Source organism: Sturnira hondurensis, unplaced genomic scaffold (genome assembly GCF_014824575.4).
Source record: "Sturnira hondurensis isolate 20B ecotype Veracruz unplaced genomic scaffold, ASM1482457v3 Scaffold0000780, whole genome shotgun sequence".
NCBI lineage: Eukaryota > Metazoa > Chordata > Mammalia > Chiroptera > Phyllostomidae > Sturnira > Sturnira hondurensis.
In genome coordinates this window covers 8999929-9021831 of record NW_028073411.1, presented here as the reverse complement: position 1 = coordinate 9021831, position 21903 = coordinate 8999929, and positions in this window count along the sequence as shown.

Here is a 21903-nt window from a genome sequence, read left to right as displayed (position 1 = left end):
CCATGATGCCTTCGCTGGAGAACCGTCTACCCATACACCTCCATGTGAAGGCTCATCACACATAAAAGGTCACTTTCCCCATTGGGGGAAACAAAATGAGCCCACAACAGGTGTAGACGAGGAGTTTTCCCAACAATGAGGGTCAGGCTACGACTTGGCCTAAGACAGATTTTTGTATAAGTGTTGTTTAAGGCACTTGTCAAGGTACTTGGATTAACTAGATCCTTTCTTAGAAATACTGAAGGAGAGAAGACAACAGTAGTTAAAGCACATTAATGCCAAGTATCCGAAGTGAAATACAGAAAATTCGTATTGTTGCTGAGGATATAAAAAGAAAATTGTGTAAGTAAAGCAATTTGGAACCCAATTCAACCCTTAGTTTCCTTAGCAAAACCTGCTTGACCCAGACACTGTTAGACACACTGTTATATTTGCTTCTGTTAAGTTACACCATCTTCAGCCATATATTTAATTGCACGATTAATAAGTTCCTTTCTTATAAAGGAGTAGAGGGAAGAGCTATATTTGTATCCTCACAGCAGGCACTCAAAAAGATATAGAGCTGAACATTCATTTGAGTATTTAAACTATGATTTCACCATATTTTTCTCCATACAGCTGGAAATCTCCTGCCTTCTAGATTTACTTAAAACAAAGGCCTCTGCTGAGATTGGTTTTAGCAACAACTGTTGAAACACTGCCCTAAGTTAAACCACAGTTCACATCCTGCCTCCCTCCGCTCACCTTCACAGTATTCCTAGCCAGACACTATTCTTACATCTGTGTATTCAGAATATTTTATTATTGTTCTTGATGTGAGGGATATTCCCTCCTTCCCTTATACATTATGTCCGTAAGTGATAAAGAAAAAAGAAAACAATTGTAAAAAAAGAGAGAGAGAAAGAAAATCAAAAACTTTAAGAGCAACAAGAAAAAATAACTATGGAACCAGAAGAATGGGTGATATATTCTTATGAAAATCATTAGCAAAAGCTTAGTAAATGAAGCAATATTTAAAAAATAGAACATTAAATAAATAATAAATTGAGAACTTCCCCTCTGAGGGAAGTGGCTAATTCATCTCCGATCTGCAACTATCTTTCACTTAAGTTGTATATAAAATATGTTAGTGGCTTAAAAAATTAAAAATTGAGCATAATTCTGCTCTCCTCTTCATGGATTCTCCAGTAAGAGGTGGTGTGATTTCAGAGCTCCAGGAGCTGAAGGAATTTTTGAGTCTATTTTTCTAGGTTTATATGTAGGTTAAAAAATCCAGAAAGCTTGTGACTTGCCAAGTTAGAGACAGGTAAGTTATTTTATTTAATGACAAGTGTTCTGAAGGAAATCTGTCAGAACAATGAGATAGAGAACCACTCAGTGAGGCTGAGAAACCACAGAGCAGGTGGTAGCTGAAGGCCATTTGAACTGAGAGAAGAGTTACAAAGAACAGCTCACTATGATTTGCTCCCTTGCAAAAGCATTTCAGGCAGAGTGTATACAGCATACGCAAAGGTCTTTGGTTAATAAGAACTTGACCTGCTTAGGGAACACAAGGAAAGTTACAAGTACGAGTAGAAATAGACAAAGGTGAGGCAGAGGAGTGATCAAGGAAAGCTTTGTAGAAGTTGGTGAGGCATTTGGATATTATTTTAAAGTGAGTGAGACATCAACAGAGCTGTGTATATGTCTGTATACACGTATACAGATCAATGTTTTATAGAATTATAAATATTTACTAAGCATTGCTATATACCAGAGATTGTGTGCAGCCACTGAGATCAAACTTGATTTTGACAGGGCCTCTCTTTTCTAGAACCTCGCAGTCTACTGGGGAACATACATAAAACTATTTATTTATAACAGAATGCATTCAGTGCTATAATGGAGGTAGACTAAACTGTTAACACTATGAGGACAGGGATGACATCTAACTTTTTTTTCCTGTATCCTTAGGTCAAAACACAGTGAGACACATAGTAGGTGTGCAATAGATGTGCATGAAAGGAAGTGAGGGGAGGGGAAATGCAGGAGGTAGGTAGATCAGTAGGTAGATGTGGATTCTGTCCTTTAAGAATAAAATACTTAAAGCCCCGTTTTCCTCGTTGTGTTCTCCCAGGGCTCATTCTGTGAAATGACAAGGAGTTTGTCTAATCTTCACTTCTCCCTGAATAAATCATTCCCACCCTCACTGAGATACTGCCATTACAGACAAGGCTCTTCACGAGCAGTTAGAAAAAGCCATTGCGGGTGTCCCAGGTGGAAGACTGCACCAGCCAGGCAGCTTATCTGGAGCTTGGATGACACACCGACCTCACAGCACCAGGAATTTGCTTGACAGGCGTTGTGGAAGTGCCAGTGAGCCTGATAACGGCTTTATCCAGAGGCTGTGGGTGAGGGTGATAGAGTGGAAAGACACAGGGAGAGAGTGGGGATGGCAGCGATAGTGTCACCCAGAGAGCAGAGTCATTAAGGAGGGGAGGCAGCACGGAGGAAGGCCTAAGAATTGCAGGAGGAGTCTTGGAAACCAAGCTTGTCCTGAATAAGTAATCAGAGGAAAGGACCTATATTATGTGAAGTGTTGAACTGACTCCTTCAAGAAACCAAATACTGGAAAGTCACTTCCTTTGTGAGCAACTCACTGATTTCGTTCAGAGCTCAGAGGCAGCCACGCAGTGGAATTACTTCCCATTATTTCCTTCTTTTCCCTCTAGTAACAACGTCAGAATGGCAGCAGCAACCCTGTTCCAGGAGGAGGCCAGAAAGAAGAGTGTTTATAGACCCTCAGAACTAGAAGAGTGTGCAAAGATCATCTATTTCAAAACGTTCATTCTGCCGACGAGGCAAGTGAGGTTTAGAGACGTCAAGTGACTTGCCAAGGTCACTTTGCTGTTTCACAGCCAAGTCCATAACAGAATCCAGGTCTCTTGATTCTCAGTCAGAAACGTTTCTGTGCAACAGTGGAGGCCAGCTGCTTTTTTAGGCAGAGTGTTCAGAAGGTGGTTTGGCCTGAGGCAGAGTACGGGGTAGCCAGTGAGATCAAATTCTTCAGTCAGTTCATTTATCAATGACCCTGTTTGTTGCTCAAGTAAAGGGGTGAAAACGTGAGTCAAGGGCTTAAGGATACAGGCTCAATAGTCAGGTGAGAAGCCAAAAATCTCTAGAGGCCATTCTAATGAATAATCTTAAGTGGCCTGTTTTGCTTACCAAATAGGATGACTTTGAATTGAGCAAACCTCATGCAAATCTTAAACACTACCTGACCCGGTAGGTATTAAGGAGTCACTGTATAGTTAACTAATGAGTCTGTCCTGAGGCAATGAGAAATTACAGATGTATAACAGATTTGGCTAGGAAGAAACCTGAATTTGAGCTTGACTCTGCTCCATGGGGAAGGGGTCGGGAGTTCGGAGCATCCTTAGTTCCCACAAGTGGAAAATTAAAGTGATATTGAAGAATTGTTGTATTGATTGGTTATCTTACATAAAAGGATAAAATACAAATGTACACATACACTCACATACAAATGACAGTCAATAGTAGATTTAAGAATAATAATTTACAATCATAAAAATAGGGCAAAACTAGACTGCTGGGTCAGTACCTCTGTGAGCGATATTATTTGGGGATTTACAGCATGAACTTTCAAGTAATGAAGATCTACATTCCTGGTTTTCTCCCTCAGAGCTATTTGAACCCTGAGCCAGTGACCAAATTATGCTGAACTTTCTTTATTATTAAAAAAGGGAGAGGGTAGAAATGGGAGCTTCGTTAAGAACCAAAAGTCTCAAGTTGAACATATAAAGACTCGATACTGTGCCTGTCTAAGCTCGTGACAGCTGTTACCATTATCATCACTATTATTGCTCATAGGGAGTTCCTTTCAGCTTTCCAGACTTGGCACCTTCTGAGATAGTAGGGTGTTACAGGAGAAAAACGTGAATTGGAGACGAAGTGTCACTCTGTGCTCTCCTTCCTTCCCTGGCCATCATCACTCGCCTTCTTGTATTAGTTAGTACAGAATGCACTGCGGCATCATCGGAGATGGCTCAGCAATTGGGACCAAGTAGCAAATTCAAGGCAGAGAATTACTTGATGGGAATTGTTATGTACCGATAGTCCCGTGTCATTCTGAAGACAGTGTATGCGTGCTGCATTACTCTCCTCTTCCCATAGTGCCTGACATGAAAGGAAAAGCGTTATCACCCGGCAGTGATTATAGTGCTATCTCAGCTATAAGGCTACAGAGAGAGGAAGAGAGGATACATGTGTCCTTTTGTTGTCACATGAGGAAAAAGAACAGAGCACATTCACACTAGCTGGAGGAACAGCTGGAGTTAAATTTGGCGTAGCACTAAGACCTTTTTCCTGGAAAAAGCTGGGTTTGTTTTATTTCCATTTTCTTAAACATTTAATGCTGAATGTAATTAGGTCTCTTGAATAATTAAACATTTAACTCCATGATATTTCTTCTCTTTGAAGATACTTTATGACAGTTTTCCCTTCACACTTTGAATCCAGGACCATGACCTGCAGAATGGAACTGTAATGCCCTCTTCTTTCTACCAAAAAGGACAGTGAAACAAAAGAAACCAAGGGTTGGTGTTGATTTCAGAGCAGTTCAGAGGAAAAAGAAAAAGCCTGTGCTCAGAATTACTATGGACTGCAAATGCACGCCCTGCACTAGTATCCATTCCCCTCAGGAGAGTGGAAATGGGGACAAAGGGAAAAGAGCCCGGGCTTTAGTGCCAGTGACACCTGGGTTACGTACCCAGCCTCGTCACTGACTATGTGTGGAATTCCTCGAACCTTAGCTTCCTCATCTGTAAAATGGGGATAATTCCCATTCCACAGGATTGGTCTAAGGATTAAATACAATATAAAATTACAGAGCATAATGATAAGTGCTCAGCAAATGCAGGTTATGTGCCCTTTCTCTCAGTTCTTGGGAGTTCAAGGTTGTGCTTTTAATCTCCTGGTGGTTTCTATTATTATGTTTAAGCAGTCTGCACACAGCATTCTTCGCAAGTGTATGCTTTGAACTCCCGAGTAATCTCCCCCCGCCGGTGACAAGAACCATGTCAGTTTGGGACTTACATTATCAGGTCTATGATAACCAATAGCTGTTTGGTCACATTTATGGTGATCCCTTCAACTCTGGACTCAAGGGAAAGATGCCTTCCCTGCTAAACGTGTCAGTTGGAGAAGGACGTGCAAAGGTTAGTGCCAAAGTAACTATAAGGAGCAAGTACTTCTTGACTTCCACTAAAGAAACTAAACTCAGAAGCCCCGCACTGAGAACTTTAAACACTCCACGGTGAAATCTTCAAAGGTAAAATTTCAACTTACTGTGTTCGTTGAATTTCCAGAGCCTGGCTTTGTAATGTAGAAGAAAATCACGAGAACCAGGGATAACATTTTGAAGTTGGAGTAAGAGCAATTTAAGTGGTTTAGACCCCTCTAAGTTTGTGCTTAGAGATGGACCCCAGAGTCATCAAGCCCTGTGGTGGGTGAAATCCCAACTCTCAGATCAAAACAGCTATGCCTTAGGAGAAATGGAATATGTCTTCTAGACCCTGACAGGATTTTAAAGTCATGTTAATCTGTTTCAACAAGATTTAAAAAAAAAAACTTATTTTATTTTCAAGATAATATTTAAAACAATGTAAAAATATTTAGTGTCATTCTATTGAAAATATCAAACAGAATAAGGTCTCGAGATTTTAGTGCCAAAATGTACCCTTATATTTATCATTACTTTGGCTGCCAAATAAATCACTTAAATGACAGCAACAGGTGCATGTGGAGGGTGGCCTTGTGAAGGGTCTGGATTTTTTTTTTTGTTTAAAAAGTATATTAGTCAAGTATTAAAAATACTGCTCTAAACTATTTCATCTAATGATTGCTAAGTGTTTGACTTTGGAAGATTTTCTTGAACTTCCAAAAAATTACTTTTCTCATTTATACAGTAGTAATAATAATGATTTTACAGACTGACGTATCATTAAATGGCTTGTGATCTCATTTGGAGACATGCAATAAGCTTGATTTATCCTTTTCTTTCTCTAAACTCTGCTTACATATCTCTTTTTGAGGCCACCAGCCACATGCGTATCACATATCATTAAACAAACCAAATAAAGGATAACTTTGTAACAATTACAGTAAATATAAAATTATTAGCATACAAAATAACTTGAGTCTAGGTTATACCAGGAAAACATCTCTAAAATCAATAACAAGGATGGATGAGATATTTAGGGCAATGTTAGCCTCTTAGGACACTTTCCTGGTCTGACTCTGAGAGGAGACACCAAAACTTTCTCCTGCAGGCAGGTGTAACCTCCATAGACAAAGCACCATCCAGGAATGGAGTCTTTAGTTGAAGATGTATAAAACTGCCCAGGTTACTCCAGGCATTATGTCTAATGAGTTTAGGGCAAGTCCTGGGTAACCTTTCACCAAAGGGTGACTGCTTTCCCGACTTACCGTCTCTTTCCCCCGTAGTAACCCTTCTTGAAGTGTTGGCACCAACCAGAAATTGTGTTGATATCTCATTTTTGTGTTTGCCACTGAGCTTCATGGCCTAAGTGTAGGTTCATCCTGTATTTCATGGCTGACCCAAACTCCTTCCTTCTCTGGGAAGACAATCTTGCCCCTAAGTCTCCCAAACACTTAATGCAGAGGTCAGGAGTAGAGTAGCCTGATATGAATAATCCAGTGACTGCAAACCAGCATTTATTCATTCAACAAGTTGTTATTGAATGAGTATGTGGGATCACTTTGAAAATTAAAGGACTGGGCACTTAGATCACCTAGTACTGTGCCTAACAGATAGCAGCTATCCTTAATTATAAGAAGTTTGCCTCAATTTATAGTCATTCCACTAGTGAAACTTTTGTACATCTCTGTATAAATCCACTATTCAGCTCTGTCTTAGCTGGCCAACATCTAACACGATAAGGATCTGTGGATGATGGAGGGGCAGCGGAACTATCCGGTCAGGTTCAAATCCCTAAGAGAAACAGATAACATGGAAAGGTGCAGGGTTTAGGCAGATGTAATCTATGTTGGGATAAAGTCTTAATCCTGAAAGACAGGAGGGTGAAGATAAAGGCCCAAATTGTGTCCCGATTACAGAAGTAGACTCAGAAATTGAAATCATCCTATGGAGAATGTGCAGATCCTCCAGAGGACTCTGGAGAGGCAGGCCAGGTGCTGGGGTGGACAAGTCTGGAAGAAAGTCAGCTCATGTGCAATAAACACCTAAAGAAGGATGGGCCACACAAGTGATAACCAGTTAGAAGAGTCTGAACAAGGAGACAGAGGAAAATCCAGTTGCATAATCCCAGGTGACAGCATCCAGGCAGGGTATCAGCTCTGCCGGCTGAATGTCTGAGAGGGGGAGTCTGGAGCACAGAGCGAGTCCCTGGGTCAAAGATTTATTGTAAACAGAGATTGTCCGATGCTATCATATCATAGCATCGGCCCAAACAGCCAGTGCCAGCTGCTTCTGGCCCTTCATCTCCTTTAATATCATATCCCCAGTGTCCTCAGTGTCAAAAGACAGGTAGTGTTGGAGTATAAAATCCAAGAGCAAAATTAAATTCTGGAGAAATCAGATAAAATGTGAGGCTGCAAATCTGTGCCTGTGAGAGCACTTTGTCTCATGTGGATGACTTTGCTGGCGCTTACACGCAGCTGCGCTCTTCCTGTGAGGTAGAGGAGGGGGTATGCCGATGATTTATTGAGGCTGATTTTTAAAAATAATCTTGACATTCTCTATACCCAAAGATGTTCCATGTCCACAACAGTAAAAGTAATGCAATTAATGTAGCTATATTTGTTCCTCAAAACGATTTCAAACTTCCTGTGAGGTACTTTTTGAACTAACTATATAAAAAGTTGTCTCCAGTTTCGTTCTAAACAAAACAATGATATTGTTCAGTTTAATCACTGAACTCTTTGGTCAGGATTCACTCTGATTGATGTTTAGCAGTTTCCAAAAGTCAGATCCACCTTCAAATAGTGATCATTTCTACCATTTGGTGACATTCAATATAGCTGGGAAAATGTTTTGGGCAGTTTTCAGTATTGAGTTATAGAAAATGTGAATCTAAGTCAGGACAAAAATGTTTATTGTGCCTGTGGAAATAGCCACTTACTCTGTGATTTTATAGGCTCGTCTTATATACTTTTTCTTTTATTTTCTTTTTTACTGACACCTTGAATATTTTACATGCCGTAGGACGTAAAACAAAGAGAACACATCAACCAAGTAAAATAGTATTAATGCAGATGCCTTGTTAACTTAGAAGAGCCTGCGTGTTTACTTGGAGAGGTATTGCGATTTGTTGCTTTTGTTACTTTTTTAGCATTGACAAAACTCCTTCCATGAACATCATTCCATTTGATCCTCAAAACCATTGTAGGATAAAAGGTATTTTCTATCTCTGTCTTAAAGACGAGGGTTGAGTTCAGGGAGTTGAAATGATTTACACAGGTTACATAGTAAAGCAGAAGAGTTTTGGCTTAAATTCATTTCACGATAGATCTGTTTCCACTTTGCTATGTGAGGCTCTGAAAGATTCATCTGTCATAAAATCGAACACTCGAGTAAAAAGACCAAGTCAAAAGATTCACTAGAGAAGAAATCTAGGGAATATCAGAGACCGGGGTAATTTGTTTCTCAGTGTATTTGGTATGTGGGAGGGAGTGTGTGTCCATGTATTCATGGGAAGGACGAGGTAGGTAGCTTATATCAAATGTATTAGGTGTCTTCTTAGTTTTGTGATTCACAAGCCTTTAGAAATAATTTAGGGCAAAACTGAAATAATATGGCCATTACTGATGCTCTTTCTGAGCCAAGTAAAGATGGAATTTTGAAAATACCAGGTGAACAAATGTAGGTTTACAGCTGTTTGTATGGAAAATAATACCATAATTAATGAACAGGAGTGTAAGAATAAACTCTGTTTTGCATACTCACAATGGTAAAGTTATTTTGCCACCCTCGTGTATATGTCAGTTAGACTATCATCACCCACCTTAAACTACTGTGTGTATCAGTGCTCCCATCCCTGGCTGTTTGCGCACTATGTTTGCTGGACTCTCTTTGCCTGATCTATAGTCCATTTTTCTGTACAAAGACTACACTTTTAGGTTTACTTATTTTAAGAACTTTTCACTTTTCCAAGTATGTACTCTAAGCTTTAGTTATCTCTACTCTAATGGCTTAATATCTCATGGCTTAATGCTTCATTATTCTTTAATTATGTCTTATCAGTTGTCTTTCGTTTAGAAAAACTTATTGGATGACCACCAGGTTGATTTTGATACAAATTTCTGCCCCCTACTTCAGCCCCGTAATAGATAACAAAATGCTTAAAATCTGAATAAAAATATTGCAATCCATATTCACGGTACTGATAAAAGCTTATCACAATTTAAGAAACGTAATTATTGCTTAAATTATTGATTATAATGCTCTATCCATTATCTTTATTAAATTAATGAAATATTAGCAATCTCACATCAGAAGAAATTATTTTAAGACTAGTTGTAACTGAGTTATAATTGATATAAAAGTAGCTGTAAAAAAAGATATCTAAAGGAGTTTAAGACAGTTCATTCACATAAGGTTAAATGTGTCTCTTAAAATGAAATAGTCACACAATTAATTTGTTCATTGATGTCTCTGTCTTTTTGATCATAGGTCAAGCATTTTAGCTCAGTTCCCTTTTAGCTTACATGTGTGGGTAGGGAATTAACATAACATTGTGAGTCTAAGTGTGTGTGAACGTGAGTGTCTGGAAATTTAACAAAAAAACTCCCTAATGAAATACTCATAAAGAGGGAGGTGCCCTGGTTGGTGTGGCTCAGTGGATTGAGCACAGGCCTGTGAACCAAAGGACTGCTGGTTCAATATCTAGTCAAGGCACATGCCTGGGTTGCAGGCCAGGTTCCCCAGTGCGGGGAACGCCAGAGGCAACCACACGTTGATGTTTCTCTCCCTCTCTTTTTCCCTCCCTCCCCCTCTGTCTAAAAATAAGTTAATAAAACCTTTTTTAAAAAGGGGGATGAACGGTATATGAACTTTCTTTCCAAATTACATGAATTCACTTTAGCAGACAATCTTGGTATCTCATTGTTCAAAATTTTTTTCATGTGTGAACACCAAGAACTCAGAATGGATTTAAAAAATGCTTAGACATCACAATTTGCCTTATTGCCTACAGAAAGACTGCCATGTGTTAGACATTGAAAAATAAACAGGAGCAATTCTAGTCATCTGGTTGCCTGGGTGCTCTATATACATGACAGAGAAGAGGAATGATAAAATAATATAAAATTCCACTGGGATAGAAAGTGCCAATGTACCATTTCAAATTCCATTTGCATTTAAAGAAGTACACTCTGAAATAATTTCCTCTTCAAACATGTTAAGCCTGAATTTACTTTCTATAACCCTCATGGGACACTTTCCTGGTAGCAACCGAACATATTTCCTTGCTGCAATGTTAAAACCAATTTCTTGAGCAAGTTGTACCAAAATACCCATCAAAATTATTTTGAGGTATAAAAATATTATGTCACCTGCTTCTAATTCCAAGAGAATCCAAGTTATAGTTTATTTTAAAATTCTCATCAAAATATTCAATCAAAACAAAGATATCATGATTACTTAAAACTATCACCAAAGTTTCTAGATGGAAAGAATTTAAACTGGATCCACATGAGAACTGCAAATGTTTCTGTTGTTGATGATATTTCCATTGTTGGAGACTCTAGAGCACCCACGTAGGTAGGAAAAAAGACGTGATTCAAATGCCATACATTGGCCTGGGTTTTGTTATTTGAGAAGAGAACAATAGCATTTTTTGGCTGAAAAGTATATTCAAACTTTACTTTCTCAATTTTTTTCCTTTTAGAGATGGGGAAAATAAGGCCCCCAAACATTCACTTAGTCCCACATGTTGCACAGCAAATAAAGTCCAAGTTTAAATCTGTAAATGTAATTAAATTCAACCTCACATCAATGTATTGAGCTTTTACAATAGGTCAGGCACTTGGTTCAGCACTGTACAATTTGTCTTGCTGTATATAATCCTCAAACTATCCCTGTGAGGTATCTACTGTTATCATTTCCATTCAGAAGTCAAGAAAATGAGGTTCAAAAAGGTTACAACGCTTGTCTAAACAGCACAGCTAGTAAACAGCAGAGCTGAGAGTTTAATCCTTCTGTCTGATGCCAAAGTCCAGGTTCGTACTTCCCTTTTATAATTCCTCATTCCAGCTTTCTTCCATTGACAGGGATTCTCCCTTTAGATCCAAACAAAATTCTTGACTCTCTCTTCTACTCAACAATCTTCTACATAATTTAAAGCAAGTATCATTGAATGTTTGAATCTTTAGTCTTTGTTTCTCCAGGTTAAAACAAACCAAAACAAAACAAAAAATCAAAAGCCCCACCCTCAAATCCCTAAGCCTATCAATACTTACCTATGTGGCATGATTTCAAATCTTGTCAACCTACTGGTCACTCTTCCCTTAATAGCCACGACCACTTTATCTAGGCTCCACGGAAAACAGGGAACTTAAGAAACCTACTATTTCACACTTATTTTTTCCCAGCAAAGAGTAGAAACACATAGGCATGTTTATTTTTCTATATTTTCACCTGATGATTTTGCTACTCTTTTTTGATATTGACTTTATAAGATTAAGTATATAAATGAAACCACATTGCAATGAGAGATGAATTAAGAATTAACTTTTTAAAAAGCATATTAATCCTTACTTTCCTGTTGGCATTATTACAGCAGTCATAAGAGAGAAAAAGGACAGATGATATAAGCAAGGCCATTTCCGCCCCCCATCCATGCAATAGGTATTTACGTAGCATATGCTATGTAAGAAGTGATGAGCTATGCACCAGAGGTAAGATGATGAGCAAGATACCTGTAGCCTAGTAGGGGAAAACAGACAAAAAACAAAGGGGAATTATTAAAATATTGTTAATTTAATAATAGAAGTCTGTATATACTTTTGTGGGGACACAGGTGAAAAGAAATATCCCACTTTGAAAGAATCCAATTAAAATAGAGGCAATTATATTTTAGCTGAACCTTTAAAGATGTGTTGTTGACAAGAAAGCCAAGGTAGTGGAGTTAGGGGAAAATAAAAGAGTGAATCTAAGAAATGGAAGGGATTTCTGCCCTGATTTGCACAATTAACTAGCAGCAGAATTAAAATCAGAGTCTACTGTGGAGTAAGCATCCTCCAGACCTCAAAGACTGTCTCTGCATTCTGACACACACTCTTGTGCTGGGTCTCATCAGGTAGTTCTTAGAGCTTTCCGGGCTTCGTGTTAATATTGGAGCCACCTGGAATCAAGACCCTACCCCACAGGAAGTTGTGGTCCTGCCAGAAAGTAGGGAAGAGGCAGATTTCCTGGTAGGGAAGCCAGTTCCTAGTTCATCCACCCTCAAAGGAGCTCTTCTAAAAGATTGCAGAGCCTTCTGAGAGGACTGGTGTTAGGTAAATACCTAAACCAGCACAGAAGAACCTGCCTGGGCCCCAACGGAAGGTTCCAGGGAAACCTGCAATACAGGCAACCTTGAAATGATGCTATATCTTATTCTTTCAAATGATTACCTTGAGAAATGGAATTGAGGGTACAGCAGGAGGATGTGAACCAAGTGCAGAGAAAGAGGAAACGAATGTGCAGTGAGCATCTACTGACATTCATGAAATAGGCGGGTAGTTAATGAGATATCATCCTATCCCAGCTGTGAAGTTTTAAAACATACCCACAAATTCTTTCACATTGCTTCCAGAAAAAAGTGAGAATTGGTTCACTTACCCCTTGAAGTTGCATTGATATTAAACAACTCCCTTGTGATAAATAAAAGGCTGTAAAAATTCGATAGAATTTTTGACTAGCTCATCCTCTCTCTCTCTGTGTCTCTCATTTCCCATCTCCAGAGCACTTCACCTCCATGAGTTCAGGGTGGCTGAACTCAACACTAACCATATGAAAATAGAGACCCTAGCTCAAGCCCTTGGCTGTTTAAGCCCAAGTGCCAGCACATGAGTGAATGAGACTTCAGCTATGCCAGCCCCCAGCTTTTGAGCCACTCCAGCTGAAGAAAAGACAAAACTTCCCCTACAGAGCTGTGTTCAGATTACAGATCCACGAGGAAGTCATGCTGCCTTGTTTTAAGCCATTCAGGACTGGAGTCATTTGTCACAGAGACACAGAGGCTGGAACACCAACAGCACACATGACCCAAATGAGTCTGCAAACTCTGGCATTTGCTGACACAGAGCTAGTGAGCACTGGAACAGGAGCTGAACATTGGTGTTCCAAACACCAAAGCTGCTGCCTTTTCCACCGCACTCCACGGACCAGTGTGTGTCATTTCAGCCGAAGTTCATGACTTCCCATTCCCCTCTGTGATGTCCAGCACAGTGCAGTCTGAGCGTGAAACTAAATGATTTCTCTTGGTGCCAATAGTCACAAAGCTGTTACCTGGATGACAAATCTCCATGAAAGAACCTGCGATGCTGATATAGTAGAAAATAACCAGTGTGTATAGTGTTTGTAGTTGACACAAATTATAGGTGGTAGCCAGACTCCTTTAAGAGAAGACACATTCTCTGCTTTTGAACCTGTGATTGATTTGATTACTAGAATGTGGAAGAGGTGACACGCTAGGACTTCTGAGTTTGGGCCACTGCTTCATTTCATTCCTCCTGAAACCCTGAACTACCACAGAAGCTCGAATGAGGCTGCCAGGGAGAATGGCCACATCAAAAGTCAATGGGGTATAACTCACCATGTGGAAAAAAAGGCCAAACAGAGGAGTGCAGGGCAGTAAGACATTCAACCCCAGCCATAGCCACTATGACTGAAATACACGGCAGACCCCCAATGAGGCCAGGAAAGAGAAAACAGGTGAGCCCCAGCCAACCCATGAAATTCTGAGAGATCATAAAATGGGTATTGTCATAAGCCTCTATTTTGGGGTGAATATTACTCATCAATAGCTAATCATAGCTAATCAGAACAGTACCTATTATTTGTCACTGCCAGTAATGAGCAGAATAATAACTACCAACTATTGGGACTTGCTATGTGTCAATTACTGTCTAATCATAAATAAATTTTAAGAGAGAAACAATAGTTTTTATTACCAACATTCTTTTTTAATAAAAGGATTTATTTATTTTTAGAGAGGGGAAGGGAGGGAGAAAGAGAGGCAGAGAAACATCAGTGTGTGGTTGCTTCTTGAGTGCCCTGTACTGGGGACCTGGCCCGCAACCCAGGGATGTCCTCTGAATGGGAATCGAAACTTTGGTTCGCAGGCTGGTGCTCAATCCACCGAGATACATCAGCCAGGGTTCTATTACCAACATTTTTTTGGATTAGGAAACAGAGGTGTTAAGAGGTGAGATTTGTTGCCTTAGTTCACACAGTAATAGGAATGGGCTATGAATTCAAATTATTTGGAGTCTGGAATCTTTCTCTATTGGTCTCACTATTTTTCACAGCAAAATTTTTTGTTATTAGTTTTTGTTTTGTTTTTAGTCACAATTAATATTCTTTTTTCCCAAGAGTAGAAAACTAAGGCACAAAACATTACTGGGTACCTCAAAATTAAAAAAAAAGAAAAAGGTAAATAAAAATAGTAAATGACAGAACTGGAAATTGATCTTAGAATATTTATTCCAACTAATTTGATGGTTCTCTTGAGCCATGGCCATCCTCTCTAACTCTACTCTATGCTCCTGCAAATCATTTTTGGGCCATTTCATAGTTCTAGGACCACCTGTCATGTAGCTTATTCTGATAAATATTCACTTTCAGGGTAGCTGGTGTAGTAATTCTCAAATTTGGGGCCTTGGAACCTTTGATTCTGTTAAAAATTGTTGCAGATCCCAAAGAAATATGGCTTATTTCAGTTATAACTATTGATATATATAATATGAGATACTAAAATGGATAGATTTTACATATTTATAAATTCTCTTGAAAGTTACAAGGTAACATCAAAAATTTTATCAAAATTAATTATATTTTCCTAAAAATTAGTTAGAAGGGCAGCATTCTCCATTTTTTGGGGGGGAGTCTCTCTAATGCCAACCTGATGGAGGACAGCAAAATTTTCATGTCGGCTCCTACATTCAGTCTCTTATGTTATCCCCTGTCAGGCAGCCTCTGGAAAACTCCACTGCATGTTTGATACAATGATACACTGCATGAAACGATACAACGAACAAGGTTTGTTTATATAAAATCAGTTTTGAATCCAGATGTCTTAAAAGAGCCTTGAGGAACCCTCAGAAGGGATCTTGGAACACACTTTGAGCAACAAGGGTTTAGAGTAACTTTGCCCAACATATATCCCAGGGAGAATAACTATTGCTGCATGAACAAAAAAAGTTGGGGAAATCACACACACCTAAATAAAGTGAACAGATCCCTTCGTTCTCTAAGCCTCTTATATGTCAATATTCACGGTCTGGCACTAATAATGTCGCTTTTCCACGACAAAATCCAATACTACAAAATCATAAGCACGTGATTCTGTAATATAGCAATATCACACTCAAGCACACCATATGGCATTTTAGGTGAAATGTTCAAATTAAAACTATAAATTATTACACCCATATTATTACCCTACCAACCACACACAGCAGGTCTTACTTCTGCGGGACCCTGTATATTTTAATTTTGAGAAGACTGTGGCATGCATCATTTTCTAATTTATTGGAATATGGCACTCTCCCTCCACACACCCACCTTCCCCTCTGCATTCTTTCTCAGATCGTTTAGTAGAACTGGGTTGCAGAAAACTGTACTTGTAAGAGAATGCTTTACGGGCGATTTGGGAAGCAGGTTAATTTGGGGTAATGGTGCCTGCCTAGAGGAATCATCAGTCAAGTTTTACTCTGTCCTCCAAGAATCAAGAAGCTCTGGAGAGGACAAAAAGAAATGGTTTCAAAGACAATCGAGGTTTCGGAGCGACCTGGGCAGTCTGAGTGCTCACAGAGCTGACGAGACTCCTGACCACACGGCTGCCACCCAAGATGAGGCCCTCTGGGTGTTCAGAAGGCGGGGCCACATTTGTTCAGGAAAAACTTAGCAAATAAATAAACTTAGCTCTGCATCTTACGAAGTGAACACAGTAAGAGACGTCAACCTGGGGAGACTTCCAGTTTGAAATGGAAGGTTCTAGCACCAGCATTTGATTTGACGTTTTTCTATAATTTGAATAATGTGTGGCATGAGTTACTGCCTCCCTCCCTGCTGTGTTTTGAAATATAGGAATTATCCACCCATCCGGTGAAGTTCGGCTTGAAATCTTAAGTACCAGGATGATACATTTAAAAATTAAATTAAAAGATGTTGTGAGGAAAATAATCACCACGAGGAAGGACATTTTATAATTTTTGTTCAAAAATTAATTCCCACTGACTATGTCCCAGCAACTATTTTTAATCTTGAGGATATATTGGTAAATCAAATTAAATTGCATTAAATTAAATTAAAATGTTTCTAACCATTAAAGAACTTAGAGTATTCCACTCCAGAGGCAGGATTTTCCCCGAACTACATGTTACTTCAAATTTTATAAAATCGTTATCGGTGACAATGTGTCTCTTTGCCATGGATAAGGCACAACAAGATACAAAAAGAAAATAGGTTTATGCAAGTAGATGATTTCAGAGATGAGCATTATTATAAAAGAGACCTTAGAGATAAACACTTCCCAACAAAGCTCAGTGAATTAACCACAGGTGTCTAATGCCCAGTATCTTTCGGAATTAAAAACTTTTTATCTACTGACTAGCATTCCTTATGATAAATTGAAAAAGAAATACCATGCAGCATGTCTCTTTCTGGACACAATAAAGTGTTACTTGTGCTATTTAAGCCTTGAGTGGAATACTCCAAGTTATTACAGCGTGGTTAAGATCACAGGCTTTGGCGTCACAGCGCACTGGGCTAAAAAAATGACCTCTCTCTGCTAGTGGCGTGATCTTGGACAAAATGATAAATTTCTGGGAGCTCCAGTCTCGCATTGCTAAAATAGAAGGATAAACATTGAGTCTTTCTGGCACATTTGAGTCATTCGATTAATGAGAGCTGTGAATTAGCTGTTTTCCCCACTTGCATACCCATTTTATGTTTTATCCTTCAAAGTGTTTTATTTTCATAACAACTCTCAGTTGTAGTGTGAAGCAATATTCCTGTGGTTCTGCATGTCCCCTCGCTGGCACTAGTGATAATAAACAGGTGTTTCGTGCATAAAAGTTATTTTAAAGAAACAAGGGATCCATACTCAGAAGAAGACATTTCTGCCTCCATTTGTTTCAATAGTATTTTGTCAATGTCAACAATCACTACCAATTTGGGATAAAAAGAAAGGCTGAGAAAAGTTATGAGAAATAACTTATTCACAAAGGAGTGGATAACCAGAGGCAACGGGGCACTGTCTAACAGCCCCAGAGAAAATTCGGTGTGGCTCCGTTGGCAATGTCAAGGTGATTGTGATCAAAGGGCTCTCCTGTGGACTGTGACTTTCTGTCTCCAGGTTAACATGACCCTGGTCATCTCTTGCACATTCTAATGATGAACAGGGGAAGCCGGCCTCTCAGTCCAATGTGGTTGTAACTTCTGTGTTGTTTGTGAAGTTGTCACTCCACATTAAGAGAAAGTGTCTTTATGCTGAGTTAGCCAAAATCACAATGCAAAGGCCCATGCATCAAATAGTTCATTATCCACTTTTTTAACTTGACTTTAGTTTGAGATATTTATTTTTATGAATAAAGGAGTTCGGTTTTGGGTGAATTAATTTTATTATTAAATTAAAATTTAAATTTTAAATGTGAATTAAATTTGTTTCTTTATAAACTCCCAGTGTGTACATACCCAGACACCTGTTCTCTTACCTGTAATTACCCAGGAAGGCTGTTACTGTTTATAGTGATGCGGTCATTCATTGCTAGAACCATAGGATGCTGATTAAAAGGACAAGTTCTAGAGACTAGCTACCGAGGTCCAAGCCCCTGTTATATTACTCTACCAGATGTGTAACCAACGAGAAACGTACTTGACATTTTCAGGACCTCAATTTTCTCATCTGTAAAATATAAAAAAAATAATTGTTCTTGCTTTTAGTGTTGTTGTGAGGAGGAAATGAGCCCACATTTTAGAAAGCTCTCTATGTATGTTTATTATTACTGTTGTTATTATTATTGTCATTATTATTATAGCTGCTTGAAAATACCTTTAACCAGAGAGAAAAGAATTCATCATTTGTAGTACTATTTCTTTACTGTTTTTAATAAGACTATTACTGCTTATGTCTTTAAAACTTATAAAGTAGGGCTCTGTAAGATTCTGTTTCAGAAGACTATGCAAGTTCAAGAAACACAGTCCATAAAAAAACAAACGAACAACTAATTACAAAATGTTACCAAGCATTTACTTTCATTTGTAAAAATACGGGGAAGAGACACAAATATGTTATCTAAGAATATCTACATAACAGTTCCCCCTTTTAAATCCACTTCTATCGCAAGCCATCATTACTCTGCAGCATCTTCTTCCCTGGCCCTGAATTTCCTTCTCAGAACCCCGCCCCCATTGCTTTTTGCTCCTAACATTCATTTCCCTTTCTCCATTTCTAAATGGCAATCTGCTTGGCTTCCCACCATTCAGAAAGAGTGCTGTTTCTTGAAGAGGCTCAGCGACGAGGGGGGAGGCGACGGAACCTGGTATGGAAAGTACTCCATTCCCTTTGGCAGCTGGAGAAAACATACCAACAGTAACCGTTTTTGTCCAGCCCCATCTAGTTTATCTTAACACATCTGCGAGGTAAATTGTATTTTATTAATAAGGAATGTGAACTACCCCCCATACTTTTGAGTTAAGCTAAAATGCTGGATTTTAAACCTATATCTGTATAATTTTTAAACTCTTTTCTCATAGGAACATTTCATGTTGCAGTTGTTGCCTTGTATTGGATAAACGATTTTTAAAGATTTCACTTATACATTTTTAGATAGAGGGGAGGGGGGTGAAAAAGAGAGCAAGACATCTATGTGACAAAGAAACATTGATAAGTTGCCTCTTGTAGGTGCCCGGACCTGGGACCCAACCCGCAACCCATACACTTGGCCTGACAGGAATCAAGCTACTGATATTTTGCTTTGCAGGATGATACCCAACCAACTAAGCACTCCAGTCAGGGCTGGATACATATTTTAACAGAAGAAAATCTTCACTCAAGAAGTGTCTTCAGAGAGAAGACCTGTGGTCCCAGCAGGCAGTGCACAATGTCTGATGCACGAGTCTGATGGGTGCAATGTTTGATGCACTCAGCTTCCAACGGAGGTCCCTGAACCACTCGTTCCTTTTGTACTTCTTAGGTCTCCATGTCCATGAACTTGGACAAAGTTTCATTGTCATGGTTTATGCATGACCCCATCCCACCATATGCGGGTTTCTTATGTTCTTATGCCCTCCTTCCTCATTTGCAATTGAGACTTTATTTTTCTGCAGCAAACACTACAGGATTCATATCCGACACCCTCTCTTCTCTTCATTTCTAAAGGTACACAGCCAGGAGCTCATCCACTAACATATTATCCCTCTCACTTTAGGACACAGTGACCAGAAGATGGACTGAGATGAGTGCATGGGGTGCTGCTAAGGTTCTAGGTCTTGATCTGGACATCAACTGGACAAATTGGATATGTTCTGTTTGTAAAAATGTATAAATTTTTTGTCAAAGATACATCTTTTTGTATGTGATTTTTGTTTCAATACAAAGTGGGGAAAAAAGAGAGAAGAGAACTGAGCAATTACAACAACAGAAATCACTTGTACCCAAAGCTTTGTGCAGCTAATTATGTTCATGTGATCAAGTTCTGGTTATTAAGGCACAAGCAGAATTCTACAGTCTTACCACATGGACCATGTGGGAAGAGTGCTGTTTTCTTCCTTCCTCCCAGAAAAATTCAGCCCCTACCCTTCTCGATCCATTCCTGTGCCTTCCCATCTCATTCATATTATATACATAGGCTTTATTTGGAAATAAAAGCCCTTTAATGACCTGGCTCACTGCTGTCGAACTTGCATCCCAACACTATCAAGATGCACTTTTGACTCAGGGTCTTAGTACATGCTGTTCTCTCTGCCTGAAACACTCTTATCCCAAGCATCACCTTGACTCATTCCCTTCTTCGGTCAGCTCTTAGATTACGTGTTTCCAAACCATACAACCCAACACTGACTGCCCAATCTAAAATAACTCACCATCCTCCTGTCCCTCCTTCTCCCTCTTCCCCTTTATCCAGTTTAGATTTTTGTCATCATATATACCATGGGAATTAGTATATTTTAATCTGGCTAATTATTTTCTGTCTAAAATGGAAGCTCTATGAGAGCAGTGATTTTGCATGTTTTACTCACTGAAGGGCTATGTGTATTCAACAACCATGGGCTGAATAAATAATTATAAATAATTTAATGAGCCTGTGACATAAAATTCTGCTTCATCTTAGGACAATGAACTGGAGCAAAAGTTGGAGGCAGAAAAGAGAAAACAGAGAAAAATGTGCTTCCCTGAATTCTTCGTGTAGGCAATCTGACACTTCCTTGTCTCACTCCAGTGCTAACAGGACAGTTACTCAGGGCACCATTTGTCATGGTCAGCATTCCACTCGCAGTGAGAGGAGGAAGCCAGCGGTCTGGCTGACAAACCAGGCTCCCGGCACTCGCCCTCTTCGAAGCCTCCCATTGCCCCGGAGTATCCCAGCCCACAAATGACAGGCCCTTAAATTTCAGTCAGGAGACACAGGAAAGGTAGTGAAGTTGTTTTGCTGTTTCAAAAGATAAAGAAATGCCTGGAATCTTCTGGTTTAAGATTTATGGTTATGAATCTGATAAATCATCAGAGATAAATGTAGTTTGTTTTTCTCCCTCTTGCCAATGATTGCCTCCTTCCAGACTGCCATAAAGGTCTTCAGGTTGCCCAACCTTATCGCTGCGAGAATGGTGTAGAAGTACGTGAAACACTCACTTCAATCCCATTTCAGCATCCTCATCCTCCTCAGGCTCTCCTTTCTCATGATCGTGCTCATTTCTTTTCTTTTTCTCTGATATAAAGCATAAATACACACGCACAAGCAGATACTTTTATTTGTAATTTTTTTTCCGGTAGTTTCGAACACATTTTGCAGAGCAGTTTGGATGGTGAACTTTGACCTGCTTATCCAGGCACTGCATTCCAGGGCTTTTTAATGGAACCATCACTTTAGGAAAGCAAGTGACGGTGCTTTACTCAAACACATCTAATTCTTAAGAGGTTACATAAATAACCGAAGACACGATCACATTCAATCCTGTTTTTCTTTCTGCAAAGGAACTTTATTTTTGTTATTTCTCCTTTGCATGTGGGGGTCATATCATTAGGAGATCTGTGGGATTAAGGCAGAAACATTGGGAAAAGGCCAGGCATATTGAGCTACCATTCCAGTTTTCTAACCCTTACAAGGCAAACCGTTTAATGCATCATGCTATTACGTGAATATTTGATCACATAAGCTGTAAATTATTACTTTAGTGTTTGATTCTTAAACACTTTAAATAATGAATCTCTAGTTATTCCACAGACAAATTTGATGTGCCGATAGATATTCAGATAATTTCCACCTTTCTTATAATAGACTGTCTGTATTTTAATTTCAATTTCTAAGACTAGAGATGTTTAAACTTTGGAGGACTCAATAGCTATATACGAAAGGTAACTAAGCTTTGGAAAAGGAAGCCAGACATACAAGGTGCTTTACCTATTTTTGTCACTTTGCTCTGATAGTATTTCTATG